This window comes from Acinonyx jubatus, chromosome A1, assembly GCF_027475565.1.
Source record: "Acinonyx jubatus isolate Ajub_Pintada_27869175 chromosome A1, VMU_Ajub_asm_v1.0, whole genome shotgun sequence".
Classification (NCBI taxonomy): Eukaryota; Metazoa; Chordata; class Mammalia; order Carnivora; family Felidae; genus Acinonyx; species Acinonyx jubatus.
Genome location: NC_069380.1, coordinates 198,560,770 through 198,574,019, shown reverse-complemented (window position 1 = coordinate 198,574,019; position 13,250 = coordinate 198,560,770).

Below are 13,250 nucleotides of genomic sequence, written 5' to 3'. Positions count from 1 at the left end.
AGAAACATGATCTGCATCATTTTCAGGCTTGGCAGACATTTTGTGCATAAAAAAGAAAAGAAAAGAAAAGAAAAGAAAAGGGGGGGGGGGAAGGCCATCTTTGAAACCAGACACAAGTAAACTTTATATATTCCCAGTTTTATAGTTTCAAGAAGAACTTAAATCTGAAATGTCAAACAAAAAAAAAAAAAAGAGAAAGAAATATATGTTGAAAACACGTATCGAATCAGTTTTAAAAATGAGTTTTCTTTTTGAACAGCAACCATCCCTTCAGGTCTAAGTTAAATTGTTCTTTGGATTGTGTAGCATGTTGAGTGATTGAAGTAAGCATAAATGTTGTGCAGGAATCTAAGAAGCTAGGTTCCCAATGTGCATTTTTTTTTCACTCATAAAAACTCTAAGAAAGTATCTATATGGAGTATTAGAATTCTTTCCTTTTTCTTCTCTCCTTTGGGTAAGAAACTTGACCTAGTATGTCTTTATGCATATGTGTTATATTTGTTCTGGACACAAAACCCTATTGATTCTTTTTTGTCTTGTGCTAATATGCAAATAATAATGTTAATCTTTGTTGTTAATCTGTGTGGTTTTACACTTTACCTATTTATCATCCATCTGTACCCACCTACTGTTTTCATAAATACAAAATGCTGATTTTTACATTTTAAGAGGAAAATTATATTGACAGCCGTAAGATGTCTTTGTTTCATTAATCATACAGAAGCAACTCAGTTTGTCCACACAAATGCTTTCATAATAATATATATCGTTTCCATTTTTGTGGAACAAGACATTTAAATGGCATTATGGAAACTGTTTTTAATCACAGCTAACCCTTTTGTAATGTGGCTAAGATCTCCTTAATTTGTCAGTTCTAAAGCATTTTTTTGTGTGTCAAATGTTCTTTATAGGGGGCATGACTGCATGCTGAAAAAAAGTCAGATGTTGAAACTGGATAAAGAGTCTTAACTGACTAAATTTGAGAGGCTTACTAATCTCTGAACTTCTGATCCCATGGTAGTAGGTATTTTTGAGTTAATACAAGAGGACAAATCTCTACACTTGCCTAGTTCTGGAAATTAGCGGAGTTTTGGGCATGGAGCCTCCCATTAACCTGACAAATACACTGCCTGTGTGTGCCCTTGTTTTTTTGTCATAAAACTTTAGAAAGCTGAGAAAATACTGTTAGAATCTGAGTTTCTATTCCAATCCGCCCTAACTCCATATTATTTTCCTATGAGAGAAAAAAGGAACCTAAACAAGAATTTTCACAAGATTTCAGTGAATTTGATTCCACTAAACATTACTGAAATGTGTTTCTATCTTGAAAGTAGTGGGCTGTACTGACTTTTTAAATTGTTTTGGAGGGAAAGAAAAATTTTCTTCTTTTTGTTTTCTTTTCCTTTTCTTTTTCCCTTTTTCTTTTTCCTTTCCTTTCTTTCCCTTTCCTTTCCTTTTCTTTTTTTTTTCTTTCTTCTTTGTTCCCTGTCTTTGTTTGGGGGGGGCTTTTTTTTTTTTTTGTATTTTTTGATCTGCCAATAGAGTATCCAAGTATCTTCCTTGCTCTTCTGTCTTTCTTTTGTGTCCTCCTCCATCTGTTCCCGGAAAGATGTGGATAGAAGCAGGCAAGCAACCACTTTCGGACTGGGGGAAATGGTAAAGATTATTTTCCTCCTGACAACCTCTTCCCAGGTGCTCAGCAGCCTCTGTGTATATTCAGACCCGCGGTTTTCCTGAGCAGTGCCTTTTTTGTTCCTCGCCTCCTCCCCTCGCCTCCTCATCCTACTTCCTACAAGGAACCCGACACTGTTGTAGGGACTGGGGATTAACAAGACAGGAGTAGTTCCTGCTCTCAAGGAGCTCAGAGCCTTGTGACAAGAGACTCAAGAAAAGAAGCAGTGTCTGCTTCCAGACTCACCCTCTCACCTGCCCCTGCTCAGGGAAGCTTCCCATTTCCCCATTCCTTCTGCCCCTTGGGAAGCTGGGAAACAAATGCAAGCTGACTTAACTGATGACCTTCAAAAGCGTTCTCATCTCAGACAGCCTTAGCGTTTTACCTCTTGCCTGCAAAAGTCTGGGAACTACTAAGGATCTCTATCAGCAAAGAGCACAGTTAAAGGGAGCAATATTTCATGTTCGAGAGCCTTCTTCTGGATCTCTCACTCATGACCAAAATGTGTTTATACTAGGGTTGACCTCCTCTTCTTGGTTGTGAATTTATACAGATCTATCAGGATTTGGATTCAGAGAAATTCTTTACGATCGTATGAATTTACTATTTTTTTTCGTATTTATCATGGCCAGTATATATACTTTATATAAAAGAAAAAGAAGTCACATTACTGTTTGCATGTCAATAAATACTTATCATAAAACACATTTAGACATATATTGAAGTATTGTTTTCTTATTGCTAATATAGCTTTGTAAAAGTTAGAGATGATCTTCAGTTTCAGAAAGTTAATACCTGGCCACCGTCCCACTCTTTTTAGTGTATTCCTGCCAGCATGATTTTAAATCCATAATTAATACATGTTTGTTGACATAATATCACAAGAGCCACATGTACAAAAATAACAAGAAATAAAAATATGCATATTTTTATTGTATTTGCAGTACTCAGAGATAGCAATTCCAGACGTCTGCTTTCAACTTTTTTCTATCCAAGTATTTTCATATTTTTCCACAAGGGAGATCATAGCGTACACAGCAGTTTTCAATCACTTTCACTTAACAGTATATCGCAAAGGTTTAAAATTCACTAGAAGGTTATGCTTATGTTTCTAAATATATTCTATTTTTTAAATATCTGCATTGTGTGGATATAGAATTTATGCAAAAGTTTCCCTTTTGTTTCTTATCTTCTTTCTCCTTGTTTTCTACCAATGTGTTCTTTTTTGGCTCTTTACCCCCCAGCCTCCAAGCTTTTTTTTCTTTCCCCTATCCCGTACCTTCTAAATGGAAAGTGCTTCCTTCCTTTATCTACTTGTCTGGAAATTGTGTTCACCCTACATGACTCAACTGGTACACTTCTTTCACAAAAAAAAAAAAAAAAAACCCAAAAACTCAAATTCAGCTTTATCTTCTGCGTTCTTATCGCGATTTTAGTATATACTTGCATTGTGGAATTTATCACACACTATATGGAGTGGCATCATCAGAGATCAGACTCTGTGAGGTTAGCAAGTGGCATTAGCAGTGCATTCTCCTATGGGGCTATGTCGAACGCTCTGGTCAGAACAGCCTCCAGATGGCACAGACTGTTTTGGGAGCTCGTTACTTGTCATGGAAAATAGAGGACCCTGAAACAGCCCTTTGGCTAAATTCCCTAATTTGCTTGGGCCCACTGAGCCACATGTGAAAGAATATGACCCCGGATCATAATTGGGGTTCAGGCAAATGCACATCGGATTGAAGGATTGTGGGTTTCTCCAAAGAGACTCAGTTAGAGGAAGAGGTTGCAGCTCCCCAAGAGACAATTACCTGTTTGCTGAGGGACCCTGACTGCCAGTGTTGAAATGTTAGGGGGAGCCGTGGCAGCTGGTGCAGCAAGAGGCTGTACCTGACTTGGCTGTGCCTGGCCATCTCTTCTATGTTCTGGGAAGCAGACTGCTGTGTAAATAAAATGACTTCCACCATTAAGGACCTAAGGGCTTTGCTATTGAAACCACCCCTGGAAGGATGAGTCAGACCCAGAGATAAAAGCACGCAACCTGAATACAGTCTGTGTTGAGGCCCCTGGGCAGTTCACTCTGGCCAGCACAGTGGCAGGAGTGGAGACAAGAGGCAGCTGGAGTCAATGGAACAGAAGGACAGAGCAGATGCAAAGCCTGAACAGAGAGAAGCTTCAGAAGGACCTTCCTGGTCTCCCATTCAGCCCACTAACTCCTGGAGGGATCCCAAGTGAGGATTGTACCTCCCCTAGGCAGAGCAGTAAGGTTAGGGTATGGCACCTAGTATGACATACAGATAGACATAGAAAGTACTTTTGTACCCTTGTATATTTCTAGCGCTTAGTGCAGGGTCTCATAGACACCTAATTTATTCACTTGTTTATAAACTCACAAATATTATTTTTTTAATGTTTATTTATTTTGAGAGGGAGAAAGAAAAAGAGAGAGAGACAGTGCATGAACAGGGGAGGGGCAGAAAGAGAGGGAGAGAGAGAATCCCTAGTAGGCTCTACCGTGTCAGTGCAGAGGCCCCCCCCCCCCCCCCGCCAGGGGGCTGATCTCACGAACCGTGAGATTATGACCTGAACTGAAATCAAGAGTTGGATGCTTAACTGACTGAGCCACCCAGGGGCCCTGCAAGTATTATTATTGAGGCATAATATATACCTGGCATTATTTTAGGTACTTGGACAAAAATGGTCAGCAAAAAACCAGACATGGTTATTGTCATGGTACCAAATGTTCACTGAACTAGAATTTAAGCAAACAGATTTCATTTCATTACTTTCCTATCTCTTCATGCAGTTTATTTTGAAATTTAATAACCCAAGTTTTATGTTATTTTCATAATATGCTCTTAAAAATGTGGAGGAGTAAGCAGTTCTGAAATATAAATAACCTAACAGGTTACAAATGATCCTTTATAGGTGTTGTTATGTAAATGAATACTTTGGAATGTACATTAGTTTTTCCAAGTCACTAGGCCAAAGTGACTTGCTTTGGAACCCTAAACTGTAGGGGAAATGTACATCTTATATATATGCAGCGCAACTTACTTATTTGGAACCATAATCCTAAACCTATTTTGACCTGACAATGAAGCATAAAGTGAAGATTGATGATTATTTTGAACTGGATTCTTTAATAATTGTTACTAATTTCTTAATTACTCAAGATACTGTTCCCTCAGATACTGTGCATGGGCCAAAATCTTAATCCACAGTGTGTAACCTACATAGGAGATGGGACATGCATGCTTACTGACCACAGGCAGGAAATGGGATTGTCCAGAGAGCATGAAGCAGACTCAATATTTTCAGGCACTCATTTGTGCATACTAAAAGTACCCAAAGTGTCTCTATCCATTTCTTACTTGAGTTCCTTTATTTTTAAAATCCTAAAGTAGATGGATTTTCTATAATAATAATTATAAAATGGACAGTAATTAGTAAATGAACAAAAGTCACCTCTTTTCAAAAGTCTTACTCATTCCCGAAGGTTGCTCACTGACAAAAGTAATATGGATAACATTTCATATTTTAAGGAACAGTCACACATTTAATTTTTATAGCAACCCAATGAGCCCACTTGTATTATCTTCATTTTATAAGTGGCAAAACTGGACCAAAGATATTAGGTAATTTGTCTAATTTGACTAAGACATGACAAGAATTTGGTCAGTAAACAGAAAACACATAAAAACCACACACCTTTCTCCCACTTTGGGCAAAACATGATATACTTCTAGGTGGTTTGAGGATATGAGCTCTGTCCACAAAGACTTTCTATTTGAATGGAGGTAAGCAGACTACTTATGTCAAAGATATAGATCATCATTAAAAGTACAAAAGAATATAGTGCAAGTTATAAGCATAAATTCTGAGGTCACATCGAGTTATGCCATATCTCAGTAATGTTAATGCTATTAATACTAGAGATATTGCTTTCTCAATGTGAAGGAGAGGTGTTGGGTGATTACCCTTGAGTCACTAGAATTTTATCATAAAATACTAGCAGAGAAACCAAGAAAGGAAAAATGGCTGTTTCTGAGAAGTAGAAGAGGTATTTTCCTTTGTAATTTCTTTTTAAAAATTTTTTAATGTTTATTTATTTTTGAGACAGAGAGAGACAGCATGAACAGGGGAGGCGCAGAGAAAGAGGGAGACACAGAATCTGACACAGGTTCCTGACTCTGAGCTGTCGGCACAGAGTCTGATTTGGGGCTCAAACCCATGAACCATGAGATCATGACCTGAGCCGAAGCCATAACCTTAACCGACTAAGCCACCCAAGCGCCCCACATCTGTAATTTCTAATTTCATCATTATGAAATGAAAAAGACAGGAAATAAAACACCACTAAAAGAGAGAGGGAGAGCGTAAGAGAAAGAGAGAGAGAGAGGACTCTTAGCTGTAGAGAACAAACTGAAGGTTACCAGAGGGGAGGTGGATGGGGGAATGGGTAATAGATGGAGATTAAGGAGTGCACTTGTTGTGATGAGCGCTGGGTGATGTATGGAGTTGTTTAATCACTATATTGTACACCTGAAACTAATATAACACTGTTTAACTATACTGGAATTAAAAAAAATTTTAAACCACTAAATTTTTACTATGATGTTTTGTAGATGATGTTTTCCATATGAAAAATCTGTGTGTGTGTGTGTGTGTGTGTGTGTATACATATATATATTTATTTTTTACAAGTAAGTAGGAAAGATTATTTTAATACATCAGATATTAAGACAGAATCCTTCTCAGTCTGAAGTTTTTAAGCCAGGGTAGAGAGATGGACTCCCTTTACTGTGCCTTTTCTCTTCTCTCAGAAGTGCTTGGAATCAATTGTACAGGGGGCATATTCCCTTTGAAGAAAACCTTGAAAAAAGAGAGAATGTAATACCTCACCTCCATGTAATGCAAAGTGATACTTCTTAAAGTAGAGGTTTTATTTTACAGCGGACCTACAGCATATATTCCCACAGATATAACGCTGACTTATGCCAAGAGGTTCTGAACTATCTACTAATTAGGTACAAAAGCTTTTGAAGAGAAAAAGATTTGAAAAGGAAAAAGTTGCCTACGTCTTTCAAGCTACCATTTACATGGACAGTGATGAGTTATGCAGGCCAAAGCGTCTTAGTTTGCTGTTCTTAGAGAAATAATGGAGGCGAGTTTTGCTGAAATAATTTTTTTTTTCCATTTAGATTTTCTTTCTTATAGCTTCAATAGAAAGAAATCCTTAAGAAGGTTTTAAACAAGGAAGCATGTTTAAATTTAGACAGTTGATGTGTGACATTTTTTCTTTTATTTATTTTTGTAGAGAACAATTGTACAGACTGATATTGCTGACAAGGTCTATTAATTGATTCATACTTCATATATTTTGTCTAGATTCTAGCTGGTAAGCTCCAAGGTAAAAATTTGTTCAAGTAAAACAGGAATTTCTCTAAGCCAATATTTGCTTGAATCCTACCAGTATTCTGAATTATAACCATAGAAATAAAATATTTTGAATGATATCATGGGGCCAGTATTTTTTAAGTTTTTGAAATGTTAATGCTTTTAATGAACATTACCTTTTTGAATTAATCTTAAGACTCTGTGATATTTAACATTATTTACAATCACTATTTTATCTTTAAAACTTGCTGACATTATGTAAAGTGGAAGTTAACAGGGAGCCTTGATTGGACCTTCCCATTGAGTCAGTCTGTGTGTGACTTCTCTTAGGCCACTTAACTTCTTTGTGTCTCACTTTTCTTCATGTGCCCAGTGATGTTAATAAAACCCCTTTCCTAAGCCACAAGACTGGTAAGGACATATGAAATACTATTTGTAAAAGAATTCTGAAAAAATGAAGCCTTCATATATAAGTGATATAATTGTCAAGTATTCAATTTAGCTCTTTGTATTACCCAGAATATAATATGTGATACGATTGATGCTATCAATTTTAGCTATTTATTTAAAACTAAGAATATATTTAAGTCTTGTGGAGGTCCCAAGAAGCAAGGTGGTGTAGTGCAAAATGCATAGACTTGATGCCAGGGAGAATCTAGTTGAAATCCTGGTGCTGCTACTTACTGGTGAAGGGATTTCAAACAAACTATCTCCTCCAATCCCCAGTTTCCCCACCTGTAAAGCAGTGATAGTAAGTGTTTATCTAACTGGCTTTTTACACAGATTTAATGGGGTTCGGTGTTGGTCATAAGTTTTGACTACGTCCAGATATAGAAACATTCAGGAAGTTGATTAATATATAAGCACAGCAGTTAGTTATTTAACTAATGTCTGGTAATGTTGTTTCATTATTAAAAAAAAACCCTACATGACTATTATAGTAATCTGGAGGAATTTATGCTTCTTGAAGTACCTGAAATAACTAGGAAAGCAGCGATTACATAGGTTTCATCCCCTAAGAAAAAAATTCAAGGTTGTTAATTCCCTAAGAAAGATTTTAAGGTTGACATATCCAGATATTAACCAAATTGAAAAGTTTTAAATAATAAGATATTTACCCAAAGAGTGTATGATCATAATAAAGAAATAGCTGCAATAATTTCCTGGAGGCTGAACTAAATAATTTCTTTTATTCCATACTAATTTCTATGCAGAATACATTTTTAGCCCCTAAACTTTTTAAGATAAGGGTTTTTATGTATTTACCTTTTATACAAATGAACAAAATTATATGCAATATTAAATTATTATTAGCTGTCATTATTTTATGGTGAGTAGCTGTTTTTACTCATCACTTGCTAACTTTAGTAAGTTTCTTTTTAGTTTTTTTAATAATATAACTTTATTTTTTATTTTTAAAAATTCACATCCAAATTAGTTAGTATATAGTGAAGCAATGATTTCAGTAGATTCCTTAATGCCCCTTACGCATTTAGCCTATACCCCCTCCCACAACCCCTCCAGTAACCCTCAGTTTGTTCTCCATATTTATGAGTCTCTTTGTTTTGTCCCACTCCCTGTTTTTATATTATTTTTGTTTCCCTTCTCTTATGTTCATCTGTTTTGTATCTTAAAGTCCTCATATGAGTGAAGTCATATGATTTTTGTCTTTCTCTGACTGATTTCACTTAGCATAATACCCTCCGGTTACATCCGCGTAGTTGCAAATGGCAAGATTTCATTCTTTTTGATTGATGAGTAATACTCCATTGTATATATATACCACATCTTCTTTATCCATTCATCAGTCGATGGACACTTGGGCTCTTTCCATACTTTGGCTATTGTTGATAGTGCTGCTATAAACATGGGGGTACATGTGTTCCTTCGAAACAGCACACCTGTATCCCGTGGATAAATGCCTAGTAGTGCAATTGTTGGGTCGTAGGGTAGTTCTATTTTTATACTGTTTTCAGAGTGGCTGTACCAGCTTGCATTGCCACCAACAATGCAAAAGAGATCCTCTTTCTCTGCATCCTCGCCAACATCTGTTGTTGCCTGAGTTGTTAATGTTAGCCATTCTGACAGGTGTAAGGTGGTATCTCATTGTGGTTTTGATTTGTATTTCCCTGATGATGAGTGATGTTGAGCATTTTTTCATGTGTCGGTTGGCCAACTGGATGTCTTCTTTGGAGAAGTGTCTATTCATGTCTTTTGCCCATTTCTTCACTGGATTATTTGTTTTGTGGGTGTTGAGTTTGATAAGTTCTTTGTAGATTTTGGATACTAACCCATTATCTGATATGTCATTTGCAAATATCTTCTCCCATTCTGTCGGTTGCCTTTTAGTTTTGTTGATTGTTTCCTTGGCTGTGCAGAAGGTTTCTATTTTGATGAGGTCCAGGTAGTTCATTTTTGCTTTGTTTCCCTTGCCTCTGGAGACGTGTTGAGTAAGAAGTTGCTACAGGAAAGATCAAAGAGGTTTTTGCCTGCTTTCTCCTTGAGGATTTTGATGGCTTCCCATCTTACATTGAGGTCTTTCATCCACTTTGAGTTTATTTTTGTGTATGGTGTAAGAAAGTGGTCCAGGTTTATTCTTCTGCATGTCACTGTCCAGTTTTCCCAGCACCACTTGCTGAAGAGACTGTCTTTATTCCATTGGATATTCTTTCCTGCTTGGTCAAAGATTAGTTGCCCATACATTTGTGTGTCCATTTCTGGGTTCTCTATTCTATTCCATTGACCTGAGTGTCTGTTCTTGTGCCAGTACCATACTGTCTTGATGATTACAGCCTTGTAGCATAGCTTGAAGTCTGGGATTGTGATACCTCCTGCTTTGGTTTTCTTTTTCAAGATTGCTTTGGCTATTTGGGTTTTTTTCTGGTTCCATACAAATTTTAGGATTATTCTAGCTCTGTGAAGAATGATGGTGTTACTTTGATAGGGATTACTTTGAATATGTAGATTGCTTTGGGTAGTATCGACATTTTAACAATACTCGTTCTTCCTATCCAGAAGCATGGAATCTTTTTCCATTTCTTTGTGTCTTCTTCAATTTCTTTCATAAGCTTTCTATAGTTTTCAGTGTATAGATTTTTCACCTCTTTGGTTAGATTTATTCCTAGGTATTTTATGGTTTTTGGTGCAACTGTAAATGGGATCGATTCCTTGATTTCTCTTTCTGTTGCTTCATGGTTGGTGTATAGGAATGCAACTGATTTCTGTGCATTGATTTTATATCCTGCAACTTTGCTGAATTCATGAATCAATTCTAGCAGTTTTTTGTTGGAATCTTTTGGGATTTCCATATAGAGAGTCATGTCATCTGTGAAGAGTGAAAGTTTGAACTCCTCCTGGCTGATTTCGATGCCTTTTATTTCTTTGGGTTGTCTGATTGCAGAGGCTAAGACTTCCAATACTATGTTGGATAACAGTGGTGAGAGTGGACATCCCTGTCTTGTTCCTGACCTTAGGGGGAAAGCTGTCAGTTTTTCCCCATTGAGGATGATATTAGCATTGGGTTGTTCATATATGGCTTTTATGATCTCGAGGTATGATCCGTCTATTCCTACTTTCTTGAGGGTTTTTATCAAGAAAGGAATATGTATTTTGTCAAATGCTTTCTCTGCATCTATTGAGAGGATCATATGGTTCTTGTCCTTTCTTTTATTGATGTGATGAATCACGTTAATTGTTTTGCGGATATTGAGCCAGCCCTGCATCCCAGGTATAAATCCCACTTGGTCGTGGTGAATAATTTTTTTAACATATTGCTGGATCCGGCTGGCTAATGTCTTGTTGAGGATTTTTGCATCCATGTTCCTCAGGGAAATTGGTCTATAGTTCTCCTTTTTAGTGGGGTCTCTGTCTGGTTTTGGAATCAAGGTAATGCTGGCTTCATAGAAAGAGTTTGGAAGTTTTCCTTCCATTTCTATTTTTTGGAACAGTTTCAAGAGAATAGGTGTTAACTCTTCCTTAAATGTTTGGTAGAATTCCCCTGGAGAGCCATCTGGCCCTGGACTCTTGTTTTTTGACAGATTTTTGATTACTAATTCGATTTCCTTACTGGTTATGGGTCTGTTCAAATTTTCTATTTCTTCCTGTTTCAGTTTTGGTAGTGTATATGTTTCTAGGAATTTGTCCATTTCTTCCAGGTTGCCCATTTTATTGGCATATAATGGATCATAATATTCTCTTATTATTGTTTTTATTTGTGTTGTGTTGGTTGTGATCTCTCCTCTTTCATTCTTGATTTTACTTATTTGGGTCCTTTCCTTTTTCTTCGTGATCAAACTGGCTACTGGTTTACTAATTTTGTTAATTCTTTCAAAGAACCAGCTTCTGGTTTCATTGATCTGTTCTACTGGTTTTTTTTTGGTTTCGATAGCATTAATTTCTGCTCTAATCTTTATTATTTCCTGTCTTCTGCTGGTTTTGGGTTTTATTTGCTGTTCTTTTTCCAGCTCCTTAAGGCGTAAGGTTAGGTTGTGTATCTGAGATCTTTCTTCCTTCTTTAGGGAGGCCTGTATTGCTATATACTTTCCTCTTATGACAACCTTCGCTGCATCCCAGAGGTTTTGGGTTTGGTGTTATCATTTTCATTGACTTCCATATACTTTTTAATTTCTTCTTTAACTGCTTGGTTAGTCCATTCATTCTTTAGTAGGATGTTCTTCAGAATCCAAGTATTTGTTACCTTTCCAAATTTTTTCTTGTGGTTGATTTCGAGTTTCATAGCATTGTGGTCTGAAAATATGCATGGTATGATCCCGATCTTATTGTACTTACTTTGGGCTGATTTATGTCCCAGTATATGGTCTATTCTAGAGAACGTTCCATGTGCACTGGAGAAGAATGTATATTCTGCTGCTTTAGGATTAAATGTTTTAAATATATATGTTAAGTCCATCTGGTACAATGTGTCATTGAAAGCCGTTGTTTCCTTGTTGATTTTTTGATTAGATGATCCGTGCATTGCTGTGAGTGAAATCTCCTACTATTATGGAATTACTATAGATGAGTTTCTTTTTGTTTGTGATTAATTGATTTATATATTTGGGTGCTGCCACATTTGGCACATAAATGTTTACAATTGTTAGGTCTTCTTGGTCTATAGACCCCTTGATTATGATATAATGCCCTTCTGCATCTCTTGATACAGTCTTTATTTTAAAGTCTAGATTGTCTGATACAAGTATGGCTACTCCGGCTTTCTTTTGTTGACCATTAGCATGATAGCTGGTTCTCCACCCCCTTATTTTCAATCTGAAGGTGACTTTAGGTCTAAAGTGGGTCTCTTGTAAACAGCATATAGATGGGTCTTGTTTTCTTATCCATTCTGTTACCCTATGTCTTTTGATTGGAGCATTGAGTCCATTGATGTTTAGAGTGAGTACTGAAACATATGAATTTATTCCCATTATGTTGTTTGTACAGTTGGAGATTCTGGTAGTGTTCTCTGGTCCTTTCTAATTTTTTGTTGATTTTGGTATATATATATATATATTTTTTTTTCATCTTTTCTCCTCTCAGCGAGTCCCCCTTAAAATTTCTTGCATGGCTGGTTTAGTGGTCACAAATTCCTTTAATTTTTGTTTTTCTGGGAAACTTTTTATCTCTCCTTATATTTTGAATGACAGCCTTCTTGGATAAAGAATTCTTGGCTGCATATTTTTCTGATTCAGCACACTGAATATATCCAGCCACTCCTTTCTGGCCTGCCAAGTTTCTGTGGATATTCTGCTGCACACCTGATCTGTCTTCCCTTGTAGATTAGGGACTTTTTTTCCCTTGCTGCTTTCATGATTCTCTCCTTGCCTGAGTACTTTGTGAATTTGACTATGATATGCCTTGTTGATGGTCAGTTTTTGTTGAATCTAATGGGAGTCCTCTGTGCTTCCTGGATTTTGATGTCTGTGTCTTTCCCCAGGTTAGGAAAGTTTTCTGCTATGATTTGCTCACATAACCCTTCTACCCCTATTTCTCTCTCTTCTTCCTCTGGGACCCCTATGATTCTGATGTTCGTTTTTCATGAGTCACTGATTTCTTAAATCTCACATCATGCTCTTTTGCCTTAATCTCCCTCTTTTTTTCTGCTTTGTTATTCTCTACAAGTTTGTCCTCTATATCACTGATTCTCTGTTCTGCCTTGTCCATCCTTGCCGCCGTTGCATCCATC